Source organism: Falco naumanni, chromosome 1, assembly GCF_017639655.2.
Source record: "Falco naumanni isolate bFalNau1 chromosome 1, bFalNau1.pat, whole genome shotgun sequence".
Taxonomy (NCBI): domain Eukaryota; kingdom Metazoa; phylum Chordata; class Aves; order Falconiformes; family Falconidae; genus Falco; species Falco naumanni.
This window is the reverse complement of record NC_054054.1, coordinates 125,699,473-125,715,878: the sequence shown is the minus strand read 5'-3', so window position 1 is coordinate 125,715,878 and position 16,406 is coordinate 125,699,473. Positions and strand designations below refer to the sequence as shown.

General features: G+C 55.4%; 1 protein-coding gene across 3 annotated transcripts in view; it reads left to right on the top strand.

Annotated features, from left to right (window-relative positions):
* Positions 1 to 16,406, top strand: part of SLC39A11 (solute carrier family 39 member 11) — a 99,097-nt gene that overhangs the window by 78,832 nt on the left and 3,859 nt on the right. The gene's annotated exons all lie outside the window — the stretch shown is intronic.

Below are 16,406 nucleotides of genomic sequence, written 5' to 3'. Positions count from 1 at the left end.
TGTGCCAGCAGTTTTGCTTGTAACAGGAGAAGGATTTGGGAATGTCTTTAAGGTATGGAGCCACTGCCCTGGGGAGGCGGACGGAGGGCGAGGGCTTTGCTGCTGGACATCTGATGTCCAGCAGCGGGGAGAGACAGGGGTGAGCGGTGAAAGCGGGACAGTTTCTGCGGCTGGTCCCGTCTGTGTGGTGAGCGGTGCCTGGACCTGGACAGCTTCCTTGGCTGGCTGATTTGGGGAGGAGAAGGGAACCTGTTGCACTTTGAACTGTCTGGATCTTCACTGGCAACCCCTCTCTGGCCAACGCGCTCCTCTGTAAGGAACCACAGCGCTGTATTTCCAGCAGATAGGATATTCACTGCGTCACCAGCTGGCAGCACAGGCAACAGGCGATTCACCGGCTGATAGTCACGGTTTTCCCCTGGCCGAGCTGCTTTCCAGCTGGGATGTGAACCCTGTGCGCTAGGGATGCTCTTCCAGTGGAAATAATCTCTGTGTGCCAGTTCCCCCTTGAGTGCGGGTGCGTGGGGGCTCTGCCCCCAGGCTCCGTGTTACGTGTAGCATGCGGTGGCTGCGTCGGTGTAATCTCCAAGTGTTTTATCTCCTGGCTTCAGTATTATTTTAACATCGCTTGTGGGTATAATCTTAAAAATTTGGTAGTTTATTACTGAGGCTGGAAAAATCAAGCCTGTAGCTCCTGGGAAGTGCTGGAACGAGGATTGCCAGTGCACTTTTTGCTAGGATTTTTGTAAGCATGTGTTGCAAACTGCACTCTTTGCCTGGGTGCCCTCCCTTCTCCCCCCTCCAGCTCCCTGGCCCTCACTGTCTGTCTTATGGCCCTTGGCAGTCTGGTTCAGGCTTCCTCCCCATCGTGGGACAGAGGGTACGTGAGCTCCGGTGCCTGGCAGCAGCCCCAGGCAGGGACAGAGCATCCTCAAGGGATGGGGGTCCTGGGGGAATGTTGGGTCCCTGAGGGCTGGAGCTGTTGTCTGTTCTCATGTGACACAGAGCAGGAGCTGCGGGGCCACGGTGTGCTGCAGCGTTAACTCTGTAAGAAAGCAGCCTTTGTCACCGCCCGAGGCTAAGTCCGGTCACAAGGGACAGTATGTGCCAGAAAATAAAATATAAAAAAAAAAAAAAAATTTTTTTTCAACTGCGGTAGCATTTTCAGTCAGGTCCTGGGTAATCAGTGAGGTCTAAGTTTGACAGAGGGATCATTTAATTTTAATTTCAGCCAGTGCCATGAGCCATCCCCAGCCTGGGGCCGGAGCTCCTGCCCACGTGGGTGCACCCGCAGCCTTTTGGCTTTGCCGTGCCATGTGCTGGGCAGACTGTGCTGAGGCCACGGGTGACTCCTGCCTGGTCTGAAAAAGCATTATCTCCTTTGGTGAACGTTTGCTGTGCTTGGTTCCCTAAATATCTGCCTGTGTGATGGTTTGAACAGCTGAGCCTGGTGCCCTGTCCCTACATACCTGTTATGTTCTGCATTTTTGTTGCTGGCTGCTCCGGACACCTTCCCTATGCTCCTGGCATGGATGGGCAGAGCTGCCTCTCTTCTTCCATCAAAAACAAGAGCTGAATAAGGACTGTGTGGACCTGACTGTTACAGTGAATAACTTGGCTGGCTGCAGGCAAGAAATACCAGCAAATCTGGCTTGAACTGAAAAGAGAGAATAAAACACAGATGGACTTTTTCTGCACTCTTCCCCTTCAAAAGTGTATAGCGCATTTTTATTTTTAGATCCATCCCTGTTACAAGGGTAGAAAGCTCCTGTCCCTGCTGATGGCCAGGAAAGCCGAGGTGTCCAAGGTCCAGCACCGGTGGTTTCTGCAGAGCGAGGGCCACGGCCGTGCTGTCCCCATCCATCCCTGTCCCCATCCCCGGCTGCTGCTCCTCTCCCATCTGACACTAGGTGGTAACATCCATGTTCCTATCGGCCTGTTCTGGCACGTCTGGGGCTAACGGGGCTCCCAAATGCGGCGTTTTGGCTGGCAAGCCGCCTAGCAGAGCCGCGCTTCCAGATGCGGGAGAACGCTCAAAGAAGTGGAAACAATATCGAGTTAAATGCTGTAAATTACTTTGAGCAGATGATATATATCAAGGACTAAAAGTCTGAAAAAATAAAGTGAAATGTTTTGTTAAGCCATGGGTGGTCTGGGTACCGAGTCCTCATAGGTATGATACCACGGGTGCAAATAATTCAGGTTAAAAATTTTTGGCGAACCTTTGCCTTAGGATGAAGGTGAGTATGTTTAGGGGTGGGGGGCTGCAGCGTGTTGGTTGCTGCCTCTGGTTTGAAGCGGAGGGAGTCGGCGGGGGCTTTGTTCATGGTGACGATGGCAGCTTTCCCTGCATGGCTGAGCAGCCGTTTTCGGGGTTCACAGGGATCCCCTTTAGCAGCTGTAGCAGTCGGAGGGTGAGGGAACCCCTCGGCACTCAAGCAGAGATGTCTCCCTGCTGTGGGTGTCACCCCCTCAGCACCCTCTTTTCCTGGGCACAGCACTGCCAGGGCTGTGACCCTCCTGGGAAGGTGGACCTGCACCCGACAAGCTTTTCTCACCGAAACCCTGAGCTCCCCGGGGCAGGGGTGGATTGCTTCTCCCCTTCCGCACCACCCAAATCCCACCAAAGAGCTTGTTGCATGCTCTTCTGCAAGCTGCAGGTGATGTTTTGCCTACGGGCTGAGCCCTGCTCACCGTGGATGGAAGGAAGGGGAAAAGTGCATGGTTTTGTGGGTGTCGTGTTTAACTTGGGCTTGCCCTTCCCCGGCACAGCTCAGCTTGCAAAGTGCTTTTGGTGCCGACAGACCATCACATCATGGCACCGGAGCTCCCACCAGCATCCCACCTGCCCCAGCTATCTCCTGAATGAAAGCTGCTATTTAGGGCAGCTGGAGAGCGGGTGTGAGTGTGGAAGTGATGTAAACAGATATATTTTTTTATTCCCTGGGCCCCCCCCGATGATGTTGGTGGTGTTTCCTCCACCGCAGCACAATGGTTCCCATTCATCAGCCCTTTTGCTGGGAATGCTGGCCTTGTTTTGATCTGTTGTGCCCACAGATTGTTTCCTGTCCAGCTTTGGTAAAACAGACAGAAAAGAGGCTTCGAGTTGACAGGCAGACTTTGACTATGGCTTGGAAAATATTATTTCATGGGACAGCCTGTGCCTCCCACGCTGTGTCTCTCAGGCTGGGGGGGGGGGGGGGGGGGGGGGGGGCGGAGAAAAAAGCTTGATTAATGTACGGAGATTGAAACCAGGCAAAAATTTTATACTGTGTTTTCTTTGAATGAATGGAAATCATTGTGGTCTGAGAGACAGTAGAAGACACACTGGGTTTTTCTCTCGTTCTCACACATGCAATCTCAGTCTCGCTTATGAATAGATCCACAGTGGAGCTAATAAAGAGGTTGCTGGGGTGGGATCAAATTGTGGGGTCAAATCCCGACCTCTTAATCAGATCAAGGCTGTGCACAGAAACACCTAATAGAAACCCCCACCTACGGATGGCAGATGAGGGGGGGCTGCACAGGGATTTCCACATTTCCCTGGGATCCCGGACAAATCCTGCTCCTGTCCAGGGTGCAGAACACAGCCCAGCGCTGCCGCTGGTTACAAAACAAAACTGTTGGAAGATACTTGTTAAGCACCTTTTAGTTAGTCGCTCCTGAAGGTAGGTGTTTATTACTGAGAGTTACCGAGCAGGGTAGGTTTCTCGAGGGTTTGCTTTTGTGAATGGTGGAGATGGTTCCGTGGTGTGTTTTCCCCATCACTGGTGCTTGGGAGGAGAAAGGAAGAAGGTGGCCTGGAAGGGTTTGGTGAGCCATGAAACAGGATTGTGGCTTCTTAGCTTCTGCTTTCCTCATCGTGGCTCATGAACCTCATCAGCGCTGGCTGAAGAGATGGAGAGGAGGGTCCTGCCAGCGGCGACAGCGCCTTCCCAGGAGAAGCCTCAGGGGCAGGTGTCCCAGCCACTGTGTGCAAACGTGCAGATTGGCTTTAAGAGAAGAAACGCACCGTTTAGGCAGAAGAGGGTCTCGGTGCCAGGTGAAATGAGGCCGCATGGATGTTTGGAAAGCCCTCTTCTCCATCAGTTGCCGGGAGAGCCGGGACTGCGGTTTGGCTGTGAGGAAACAGATGCTGCGCGCTCGCCTTGCCGCAGCAGCGTTGCTGGTGCGCGTGTGCTCCTCCTGCCAGAGCCTTGTGATTCTCTCCTTGCCCGTCAGAAAACAGGTTTTATTGGGAACAGATACTACAGCTGCTCTTGGCCATCAGGAAAAGGAAGCGGGTGCCTGGGAAGCAAGGTGAGGTGGGCTCAGACTGCTTCCTCCCTTCCCCGAAGATGTGTGTAGGGCTGTGCAGTATGAGGCAGTGCCTCTGCCTGTGCTTACCCCTCCCAAGACCTTCCCCAGCATTTCTGTCGTCTTGGATGGAGTTCCCCCGTTCCTGTTTGAACCGTAGCAGATGCTGCAGGACTGCCTTGGTGCGCTTGGTTTGCAGCAGAGGTGAGAGCTCACAGGGCAGCCCCTGGCACAAGGCTGGACGGAGGATGGCTGCGGAGCGGTGTAGCCTCCCTTCCCGCTCCTTATCCTCGAGAAACAAACTTAAACCATGGACAGACAGAAGCCAGACTGACAGGGATGTCTTGGCTTCCTCCTGTATGCAAGAAAAATGATTGCTGTGTGAATAATGAAATCAGCGTGACACCAAACACAACAGCGTGTTCAGCCGCTCCCACAGCAGCTCCAGAGCTACCGATGGCTCCTGTCACCTTGCGTGGCCAGGTCTGCGGGACGGCCAAAAAAAATGTGGTGGGAAAGCTGTGTGGCCTGCAGTGTTTTTATTGAGCTGCCTTCAAAGCTACCAGATGTTTTCCTCACCACAAAAACATTTGTTCTCCTGCAGACGGACCTGCTTCCCATTTTGGTGCAGTGCTGGGGAGTTAAATCTGGGGTCTTACAGTGCTTTGCTGCTCAGTCCTTTAGGTGGAGAGAGGCAGGCAGGGAGCAGAGACCTTGGTTTCTGTTCTTTGGATGGGGAGCAGAGCACAAACATTTTGCTGGTCCTCAGAAAATGTGGTCGCTTGGCTTGGTCACAGCAACCTGGGTTGCTAGAGACTGGGTTCAGGGTGAATTTAAATTTGGGGGAGAGACTTCCCTGATGCAACCCAGGTCTGTGGACACCAGCAAGGACCCCTGCCTACTTGCAGTGCCTCAGGTCCCCTGGGTGATGTGGCGGTGGTGGGAAGACCCCTGTGTCCCGCCATTGAGCAGATGCCGGGGGAGCCGTGCTGAGCCCCCCTGGCAAAGGGAACCCATTTGAAATCAGCAGCTGCTGTCAGGCAAGGTTCCAGCCGGGAGAGCAGCTCCTCGGTAGCTCTTGGCAGCAAACCGTGCCTGAATGGTTTACCTTGGCTCCGCGAGGCTGGTCCTGCCTCCTGCCAGGCTGGGGAGGTCAGCGTGGCTCCGTTCCCCCTGTCCCCGTGCACCGCTGCAGGGGGGAAGCTTTTTGGAGGATGCTTTTTTTCCTTTTTGAGTCTTGCGAATGGGCACTTGGCTGCCCGGGGGTGGTTTCCCATTGCGTGGCTGTGTCTAGGGCAGCTGCTCGTTCCACAGCAGCTGGCTGGCAGAGGTCACTCTCGGCTGGTGATGCTGCTGCGGAGCACGTGGAGGTGCCGAAGGAGGAATTGCAGAGCAGAGCTGCACAGCGGCTGCTGAGTCCCACAGAGGTGCTGGGCAGGGGGTGAGGGAGCTGGGGAGAATCTTCCAGAAGCAGCCGAACTGCAGGAGGTGGAAAGCAGCTAGAGGAAACAGGTGCTCTGTGCTTTCCTGAAATTCACAAACCAAAATTCAAGGCGCTCAGTCAGTGCCTCAGCAGGGGAAACCTGCCCGAAGTGGCGCAGCCCATGGCAGAGCCAGGCTGAGCAGAATCCCTTGGGCTCGGTGGCTTGTGTCTGTGTGCCGGGGGCTCCTTCACCACTCGGGTGGTGGCAGGTTCAGTGGCAATGCTCGTTCTTCTTCACTTGCCCACCCTGTGTCTGAGATGGGGGGTTGAAAGCCCGTGGGAGCCCAGCCTGCGCTGGGCCCCAGCTCCTGGGGCTGGATGGGTGCTGAGCCTTTATTTATTGCCCTGGCTTGGAGGAGGAGAAGACCTCCCAAGTCAGCAGGGAGGTCTCCAAAGCCTGGCTGGGAGCCGGGCTGCTGGCTGCGAATCCTTCGCTGGCTGTTCGCGTTTACATCACCATTTGTATAAATAGGCTCCCCTCCTCTTCTCTCTCACTCCTCCTTAGCCCTCACTCGAGTGTCTAGACCAAGGAGGGGTTTTGGTTGATTTGTAATGCTTAGGAGAGATCGCTGGCCTTCCAAACAACATCTGGCTCTGTGGAAAGTCTGTGTAATAGTTGCTTGCTTTCTGTGGTGGTCACTGCGCCTGCAGATACAGCCTGAGGGACAGGGAATGCCAGGAGCAGCTCCCACACGGAGCTCTTGGGCTTCTCACCTCCCCTGGGGGGCTTCGCAGGGAGCTGCCCAACGCTTTCCCCGGCTGTGCCGACGGAGCGGGTGCTGGCTGAGCTACGGCTGGGTGCTGCAAGGGCCCGGCAGCCTGCAGTGGTCCTGCAAGAGGAGGCGGCTTTGGTTCTGTGTTTGCAAGCACCCGTAAGCAGGAGGTGCCGAGTGTGCTGCGATGCGTGGGTTTCACTGCAGCCCTGTTGGGTGTCTGTGTTGTCCTTTGGTGTTTTACAGGAGAGCGGCTGGGGAGGCTGCCCAGAGCAGGGGGGGACCATGGAGCGGTCCTGGGGTCTCCGTGGCAGCCTGGGCTGTGTGTGATGCTCTGGCTGGAGGACAGACAGCCAGGCAGTCACAGCGGGCGCTGCAGAGGATGGGTTAGTCAGGAGGAGGTGAGCTGGTACCTGCCTTTCAACCTGGCCCCCACTTCCACGGGATGAAGCAGCGGGTGCCGTTCCCTCCCTGGACCCAAAAGCCAAAACCTGACAATCAATGTTCTCTGGGACCTTCCTGCAAAGGCCTCTTCTGCCCAGCTTTGATCTGCAAAGTGCACCTGTTCAGTTCCTGTTCACCTTAAAATAAAATAAAGAGGGCAAAAAAAAAAAATAGAGAAAGAAAAATCCATTATCCCTGTGTATCTTATCAAGGTAATGCCAAACCAAGCTCGCTTTGAACACCAGGTTCATCTTTGCAGCCCCAGTGGCCTATTCCTCTCTTTAGCAGCCTGGTTTAAAAATAAACCCTCCAAGGAGGGGAAGCAATTTGAATGAAGACATTGTTACTGTACACGATGCGATAATAGGGCCTTTTATAGCTACAGCTGTTACTAAATTGTTTAGTTCCAGGTTTTCAGGCTGCATAAAGGAGCCGCTCTGGTGCTTTCACACTCTCCCCCAGCATGCTTTAACAGCGATGCTGCAGGAGAAGGAAGAGGAGAAACCATTTCAGTTCTTTTAATTTTGCTCTTAGCTAATGATCCCCATCAGGATGCGAAAATGTGGGCACATGGGAGTCCTTGGTGAGCCCCTCAATGCAGCCCTGCCGCGGCAGCGAGCTCTGCTTGTGTGGCCAGTGAGCTGCCCACGGCGGGTGGGACAAGGGGGATGCCGAGCTCCATCACAGCCTCACTGCAGGCGCCTGAGAGAGGATGCATGAAATACATGCATATATATTTACCTCTACGTATAGCTGAGTTTTGATTCCCTTCAGGTTCTTTTCACCCTTTAGCAGGGAGGAAGAATAGTGTCTTTATTAACCACGCTCATCCTCCTTCCTCTGCCTTGCTCGAGGCTTTTGTTTTCTATCAGCGATGGGGGCCGTGTGCCGGTGGCTGCCTGGATCTAGAGGGCAAGGTGAAAAAACACCCTAAAAAATACCCATAAAAATAAACCATTCCCCCGTGCCAGCGTGTTATTTGCACTGAGATTTCCGTGGCATGTAAAATAATTTTCTGCGTGAAATGTGCTTACAATTTGAAGATTGATACAAAAAGGAGAGGGCTGACATTTTTGCATGAAGCTATAAACATTAATTGGCAGGTATTATTAGGAATTTTTATAGGTGGGTCATAATCCCAGCCCTGCTTTTAGACCACCCAGCTTCTGTGTGTGTTTAATTTTTTAGAAAATATTTTAATAACCTTCACAACGTTCCGTATCTCCCTCCAGCTCTAGCCCTACACGAGATCAATGCAGCCGCGTCATTAAATCTTGCTTTATTTATGGGCGTGCCTATATGAATATGTAAAATATAATTATCTGGAGCCTGACACTGTTTAAAATAGAGTTAACAAGGGCTTACGTGAGGGTCGTCTTAAGGTATTTAAAAATAGGTGCTTCTGGTTTGTAGGTCTTAACTGAAGCCTCCTGGTGACGGTTGGAGCTGGAAGGTGCTGCCTGCAGCTCCTCGGTGCCTGCTGGGTGAGGATGCTCTGGGTTTCTGCTGGAAAACAGAGAAATTTCTGTCCAAGACATCACCTCTGGGAGCCGGCTCTGATGAGGTGCAAGCTCTCGCCATCCCTGCAAACTTTTCATTTTGTGGTCGTTGCCATTCTGCTTGTAACCATTGGGTGGGATTTCCAGGGTGCCTGGGGGCTGGGTGTCTGCAGGGCTTGGGGTGGCCCCTAGGGATGCAAAGACGCTTCTGAAAAAGGAAAGATGCTGTGAATAGTGGCAATGGCAGGGGTCCTGCCGCTCTACATGCTGCTTTTTAGTGCTGCTTTCCTCTCCTTATTTTATGCATGGGGAGACTGAGGCAGCTCGTGCTGCAGGGGCAGAGGGGCACCTCTCATGGGGCTGACCGTCTGCAGCCAGAGCATTGTGCCCCCTCAGACCAGGTCCCCACTCCCCGCCTGGCTGGGCAGAGCTGCCGGGAGCCCCTGCGGGTGTGGGTGGTGTCACTGGCGTCGGACCTGGGAATATCTGGGTCTCCTGCTGGTCCCTTTCCTCGGGCATGAAATTAACCACAGTAAATATGACGGGGGAGCAATGCTGAGAGTGGGAAGTGACGTCTTCATGCATTTATAAGTACCTGTTAAATTTTTAGCTAGGTAGACCGTAACTGTGCAAATAGGAATTTGGCCGTGCGATGGATCCTGCTTCTCGTTATGTCCCGTGGGAGCAAGCAGCAGGACAAGGGTAATTCCTCCCAGCTTGCACCTCCTGCCAGGGCTCGGTCACGTCTCCTCCTGGTTTTGCAGGTACCAGCCTCTGTGAGCCGCAGGCGGGCTCGGCTCGGCCGCCGCTGGCCAGATCCTGCCCTCGCAGGTTGTGTTCACGCTCTTATCAGCAGGAGAAAGTGCTGAGGCTCCCCAGGCTTTTCCTGCTGCACAGCTGAGGTCAGAACACGGCGAAAGAGAGAAGAGAGCAGGAGTGCACGGAGCTCGTGAAACATGTCTTTGTGCTTCCCGGATCGGGGGAGATGTGAACTTTTACCCTGTGCGTGAGTCTGACTCATAAATCAAACAGTTACATAAATAACCAGGCAGATAAGAATAAAGATTTTAAAACCTCAGAGGAATAAATAGTCTGTAGACAATGGGAGCCCTCGGTGTGATCCGGCGGCAGATACGTGCCTGCCGTACCAGAACAATGACGGCCGGCCAGCCGCGGCTGCTATCACTTATCGCCCGCCCCGGCTGACGTCGAGGTTTTGAACTTGCTTTTGCCGGCAGCTGCTGGCATTGGGGAATGGCTGGAGGCGGGTGTCGGGGCTTGTCTCCTTTTGGCTGAGCCCCCCTGGTTTCTCTGAGGTGGGGGGGAGATGCCCCAGCCCCATGGGGTATCTGAGCCCGGGCTGGCAGCGCCTGGTACCCGGTGTGACAGCCCTCGCTCACGCTGTGCCGCACCTTGTGGGGTGTTGTCACACCGAGCCAGCTGCCCCCAGGACTCGCCTTTCACATGCCAGTCCCCAGTTTCCTCGGCCAAACGATAACAACTTGGTGGTCCATGTGGGGAGGGTTTGGGGGGGCAGTCCTCCTGGGGGGGGGGGGCGGAGGATGCAGCAACCGCGAGATGCCGAGGGGAGCTGAGCTTTGTGTTTGATGCTGGTTGGGTTGGGATTTGGGAGGGGAGGTAGGACGGGGCCTCGGCACTTGTGCAAGTCTGGCCGTGTGCCGTGGCATGTGTGCCGTGGGCAGGACACAGGGCGCACCGACACACGGCAGGTTGGGGAAAGGAAAGAAAAACAAGAGAGTCCTGCGCGTTTTAGCAAAGTGATGTAACTTGAAGATGGAGCCAGCTCAGGCACGTGAACATGTTTGGATGCTTCATGCACAGACTCATCCCCGTCACCTCGGGGTGCAGGATGCGGCTGGCCAGGTGGCACAGGGGCTTCCCCATCCTGCCAGCCCGAGCCCTGCCTGAGCTGAGGTTTGCCAGAGAGGGGAGGTGGGTGGCAGCCCCGTCCTGGGCTGGGCTGGCACCGGTGGGGATTTATATTGGGAAAACTGGAAAATCTCTTGCTCTTCAGCTAAAGTTCACGTCCTGGCTGCTGTAGTCAGAGGCGAGAGCAGGTTTTATGACTTTGAACTTAGCTTACGTGCCTTTGGGATAAATTAAGGGTAAAATTTCCTAAAATTGTAAATGTTTACTGCATGCAGATCCAGGGTGGTGTGTATTTAAGGCTGGCGCTGGGCCAGCCGAGCAGATGTGATACAGACCAGGCGGACGCTGCTTAGAGCCCAGGCAGTTGGGTGGGGAGCGGGAGGCAAGGGGCAGGAGGAGGCACGGAAGTGGCTACCGAGAGGAGCAGTGCCGAAAGGGCTGAGTACCGCTGCAGCAGGTGTTGTTTCCATTGTGGCTGCCACGCATGGCTCTAGCGCGGATCCAGCCTGCTTTCCCACTGCTGGCGCGGGCTGGCGGCGTGGCTGGTGCACAGCCCACGAAACCACTCCAGCCTGTGCCCCTTGCCTCTTGTGCTTTTGTTGTTCTCGTTGGAGATAGGTGTCCGTGCGACTGTCCAGCCCATTCCTGCCTCCTGATCTCTGCAGCTCTTCTCTGGGTTTGTGCCCCAAATTCCTTCCTGCCACTTGTCCTCTTCCCGTTGTTTCCTTTCAGATGTGCTGACTTTCTTTGGTGCCATTTGGAAAGCACCTTGCTCATGGCACGGTTTGGGAGGAGGCTCTGCTGTTGACTTCCAGATGACAACAGGGTGCCTATTTTTGTCGGATTCCATTCAGATATAATTTCCAGTCTGTCTGTACGTCGGCGTAACTGGGCAATCATGCAGTGGCTACCAGCCTGCTTGTTTCTTTGCCACTGTGGAGGGGTCCTGAAGGCTTTCAGGCTCAAGGCATCGTGTGATGGGCAGCACATGCCGCATCCCCTGCCTGAGATGGGGGTACGTGCTGCATCCCCTGCCCAAGATGGGGGTACGTGCCGCATCCCCTGCCCGAGATGGGGGTACGTGCCCCATCCCCTGCCCGAGATGGGGGTACATGCCCCATCCCCTGCCCAGGATGGGGGTACGTGCCCCATCCCCTGCCCAGGATGGGGGTACGTGCCCCATCCCCTGCCCAGGATGGGGGTACGTGCCCCATCCCCTGCCCGAGATGGGGGTACGTGCCCCATCCCCTGCCCGAGATGGGGGTACGTGCTGGATCCCCTGGCTGGGATGGGGGAGCACGTTCCACGCATTTCTGCGTCCCCAGGGCTGGTAGCTGCACTCAAGAGGAGGAGGCATAGTAGATTTGTATCCACTTTTTCTTTTTTTATTTTTCATGGGTTTGAGCATTTGAGATGAAAGATAACTGTGTTATCAAAGGGTAAATCTGCGGGAGTAACATCCTCCTACCTGCTTTTGCAGATTTGACCTTTAAAATGCCAAGCACCTCAGGCAACGGAGTCGCCAGGAGCCCCGTGTGCCCGTGGATGGCTCAGGGTGGGAGCACGTCCCCGTGACATGGGGGCTGGCAGTGGGGACCGCTGTCCCCCCCGCCGCTCCCCGGCCGCCTCCAGGCGTGAGAGCCCCCCGTAGCGGTGGGGCAGGTGGGGGAAGCGCTCGGGCCCGCGCTGGCCGCAGAGCTCCTTCCCACCTGCGAGCCCTGATCAAACACCTCGACGGGCGGCCCGAGTGGGAGCCATGATGTAATCTTGGGAACCCAAAACAATCGGCCCTTTCATGGCAAGACGATAACAATCAAAACAGTATGTAAGGGCCTGCCATGCAAGAATACACATGCACATTATACACTGGAGGGAATTGAAAGCCGTAGTGAAAAGGGGCTTGTTAAGAATATGTAGCCTGCTTTCATAATCAGTTTGTAAAAGAATAGGCCCTTGAAAACAAGGGTTTAGGCTTATAGAAGGCTTTCTGTGCCTTGACCTTGCAAATATGCAGAGATGCCAACTTTTTTTTGAAAGTGAACTTGAAGTCTCCCAGCGTGGTGCCATAGCAGTTGGCAGGCGAGCTGGGGGTAGGAGGTCCAGCCTTGGTACGTTCCTGGGGGACATGGAGTCTTTCCCTCTTGCCACAAGGAGCTGGTCCTCAGTGGAGCTCCACCAGGATGCCACGGTTTTACCTTTCTTTCCTTAAAACTGCAACACTGGGCTCTGCTGCAGAAGATCAGCCAATGCAAGGGCAGAGCCATCCCGGCATCGCTGGGTCTCTGCAGAGCTCACGTGTAGATGGCACGTGTCCTGGTGGTATTTCTGTTCCCAGGTTGAGAAGGTTGTGGAGGACATCGCTGTTGTCACGGCCGTTTTACAGATGGGGAAGCTGAGGGAGAGAGCTGGGAAAGGTAACATGTCCAATGCATGTTGGTTCCTGGATCCTTGATGCTTCCAATGGCACCTGAGTCCGTTGACTCAGAGAAACAAATTTTCTGTTTCTGCCCAAATGGAGAAGACACCCAAGTGACATTCTCATGTTGGGCAGGGCACTGAGACCAATGCACGTTTGTAGGTTGGGGATGAGCCACAGATTATCCTCGTCTGCAAAATGTCTTCTAGCTGGGTCTGGGTGACCCATCAGGCCAGGTGGGATCTGCTTCTAACACCTCTCTATCGCTTATTGCCCACCTGCTGTCCCTTAGAGACCCTTAGGTCCCTGAACATTTCATCCTGATGATTTTCCCTCTGGCTACGTTGGCTCGTCTCCCCATTGTCGTCTCCTCTGTGCCCGGTCGCTCACCGTGGGCAGCCGGTTCAGCTCCCCTGGGCCAGGCTGCTGCCGTCTGCCTTTGTGCATCTGTTTTACAATGTATTTCTTTGCAGTCAGGGGAAGCCTTCCAAGAATCCCCACCTATTTCCGTAATAAGGACGCCTTTGTTTTCCTCATGCACAATGCAGCTTTGATTCAGTTGCTTTCTCACCCGCTGTGTTGCTGCCAGCTCGACACGGGAGCTGCGGAGAAGGTGTGAGGTGTGCACAGCTCGGTGGTGAAGGGGGAGAGGAATGTCTCTTGGGATGGTTTTGTTTCACACTTGGGCCCTGGAAGTAAATCTTCTTTGCCATAGATCCTGGACTTCTCCCGAGACACTGTGCTGGGCAAACGGAGGTGGCCGCCGAGAGGCGAGTGGAGGTGCCCTTCGTGCAGTGAACCAAGGCAAAGCAAATAGGAAGGCTTAGGTGTTCCTGGCCTCCTTGTTGTCATGGAGTTATCCTCATCCTGGTGAGATTAGTGTCCCTGGGAAAGGCTCAAAAGGCCCCAAAGTCCAAGAAACATTTAAGCAGAGTTGTGGTGGGAGGAAGCGTTGAAGGAACGAGTGGTCTTAGGGGTGGGGGAGTGTGGTCTGGGCAAGCAGAAGACCTTTGTGGGGATCTGGTGGGGCTGGAGGCCGGGAGATGACATGGGGACCTTCTGAGCCTGATGCTGAGCCCAGAAGGTCCTTTCTGCCTGTGGGTGTCCCAAGGCAGGAGTAAGAAACCCCACGTGCAGGAGCGCCTGCAGCCCGGCAGTGGGTCTCTGGTGGCCTGTGCCTCTTGCCGTGCTGCCGGCTGAGGCGTCGCGCGCCTGCGCCCCATGCCTGCCCCGACTGCCAGCACCCACGCGGCGTGATGCCAACACCCGTGTTTCTGGGGAAAACAGGTTAAAATCTTGACCTGGAAGGGGGCACACAGTGCTGCCTACCTGCCGAGGGCGGGGGACACGAGTGGCCTGGCCCCAGTGGGTTCCATGTTGGTGTGGAGCACACCGTGACCCACTGCACACACGTGTTTCTCGCCGTGGTGTGTGCATGCCGTGGCGCGTGGCACGCTGCGTGCCGTTGCATGTCGCTGGCCGTGGCGTGTGTGCGCCATGGCACATGGCGCGTTGCTCGTTGCAGCCCGTTGCTTGCTGTGCTTGCTGAGCCGGCTGCAGCCCCATCCCCAGCACGTGCCAAACCCGCTGGGCATCTGGTGCTGCTGGGGAGGTGGCCCAAGCTGTACGGCTGGGGCTGGTTTTTGCTTTCGGGGAGCCCGGATGGGTTTTGCTAGAGGTGTGTGCTGGAGAGAGAGAGGGGAGCAGGGGCAAAGCCGCCCACCTGGGCTTCTCTGGCTGGACCTTTCCCTGGGGTACGTTCCCCTTCCTCCTGCCCCTCGGGGCTTTCTCTCCCCCGGGGCTGCTGCAGGGCAAGGGGTCAGCGTGGGCTTCCCTCCTCCCGGCGGGACCGGGGGCGAGGGGGGGCTCACCACCCTTCCCGTACAGACCCCTCCATTCACACCTCCCTCTCCCACCCCATTAATTTGTTGTGGTCGGGGCCAGTAATAGCTGCTTTGTGCGAAGGCTAGGGAAGGAGGAAAAAAAAACAACTCAGCACACAGACAGCAGCTCCAGTGTTTTCTAAAAGGGATGTTTTTCCCCCTCCGTTCTCTCTCTCTTTCCCTTGAATAATGTTTTTGATTGTAAGAGCCTGTCCTGGTTAGGGAAACCCACAGCCTCTCCCCCTTCCCCTCCCCTCTTCTGTAAACCCTGGTAGAAGTTTAAACAACCCAGAGAGATTTTTCTCACCAGTCTTATTTTACTAATAGGAAACAAGTGTTTAAAGCAGCAAAGGGAGCTTTCAGCTGCTGGCAAAGGAATAACTGACCTTGCGGGGAGGCGCTGGGGTCCCGTTCGGAGCCGTGGGCTGGGGCAGGTCGCAGCCCAGCACCTCCCTGCTGGAGCTTTGAGCCCCCCGGGACGGTCACACTCTTGGTGTCCCCCCAGGGACAGGCTGCGGCTGCCTCCGCTGACACACACCAGTGAAGCCACGATGGGAGAAATGCTCCAAGTGTGGAACAAGTTCCCGGCCGCTCTCACGGAGCTGCTCAACCTAAGGAGCCCACGCCGTAAAGAAACGAGCCCCATTTGGTTTGGTGCCTGCAATATTTTTGTATCTTGGGTGAAGGAGAAAACTCCCTATCCCAATTTCTTGATTTCCACCAAAAATCAAAACCGAGGGGAAGGACCGTTCCCAAGGCTGGAGCAAATACCAGCTGAGGATGGGTGACGGTGTGGGTGGGGGGTGCCGAGAGCACCCCCCGCTCAATAAGGTGCTGGTGCACGGAGCTGGGGTGCAGAAGAACTGACAAGCCCTCCCACTGGAAATCCAGCTTTCGTGACCGCCAGCTGTTCACAGGGCTATTCCCGGTCTGGATCAGCTCTGGGTGATGTGCTGGTCCCACCGTGGGGTTGCTGGTGGGAGAGGCTTGGGCAGGAGAGCAGCGGGTGGGTGCTCTGAAGGTGGGTGCTGAAACAGGGTTTAAGTATCAACGGGGAGGGGGCAAGCAAGGAGAAACCTCACCTCGTTCTCTGCACTTGGCTGTCTCTTCGAACCTCTTCTGGCTGTCCTTCAGCTGTCAGCTCTAAGAGCTGTGTTGTCTCCTGCTGGGGACGTGAGGCTTTACTTGGAGCGGTTCAAGTTCACCGTGTCTGCCTGCCTAACCCCCTTTATCAGGCTTTTTCTCTCCTGTGCCTGGAGAATCGGTGCTGGCAGCAGCCTGCCTCCTCCTGTGTTGCTTTGGTGATGGACAGACGGGCTCTCCCCTCCGGCTGGTTTTGGCTCTGGAAGTCCGAGTGCTGCCTTTCCATGGGATGCGAGAGGGGAGAAAAAAGAGAGAAAGCAAGCAAAATCCTGTGGCTAAAACGTGCTACTCTTCTGACGAGCCTCAGGGCTGTAAGGCAGTGGTTAAGTATGGTGCCAGTGGGAGCTGGGGCAGGTTACAGGAGAGGGACCAGCTCCCCCCAGGGCTGTGTTGGGGTCCCTCTGGCAAAGCCCCCCCCCAGCAGGGGGGAAAGCTGTGATCCCAGGAGTGCTCCAGGCATGATGCTCAGAGGGCTGGAGCACGTCTCCTGTGCAGACAGGCTGAGAGAGCTGGGGTTCTTCAGCCTGGAGAAGAGAAGGCTCTGGGGACACCTTAGAGCACTTTCCAGGGAGCTGACAAGACGCTGGAGAGGGACTTTTTACAAGGGCCTGTAGTGACAGGACAAGGGGGAATGGCTTT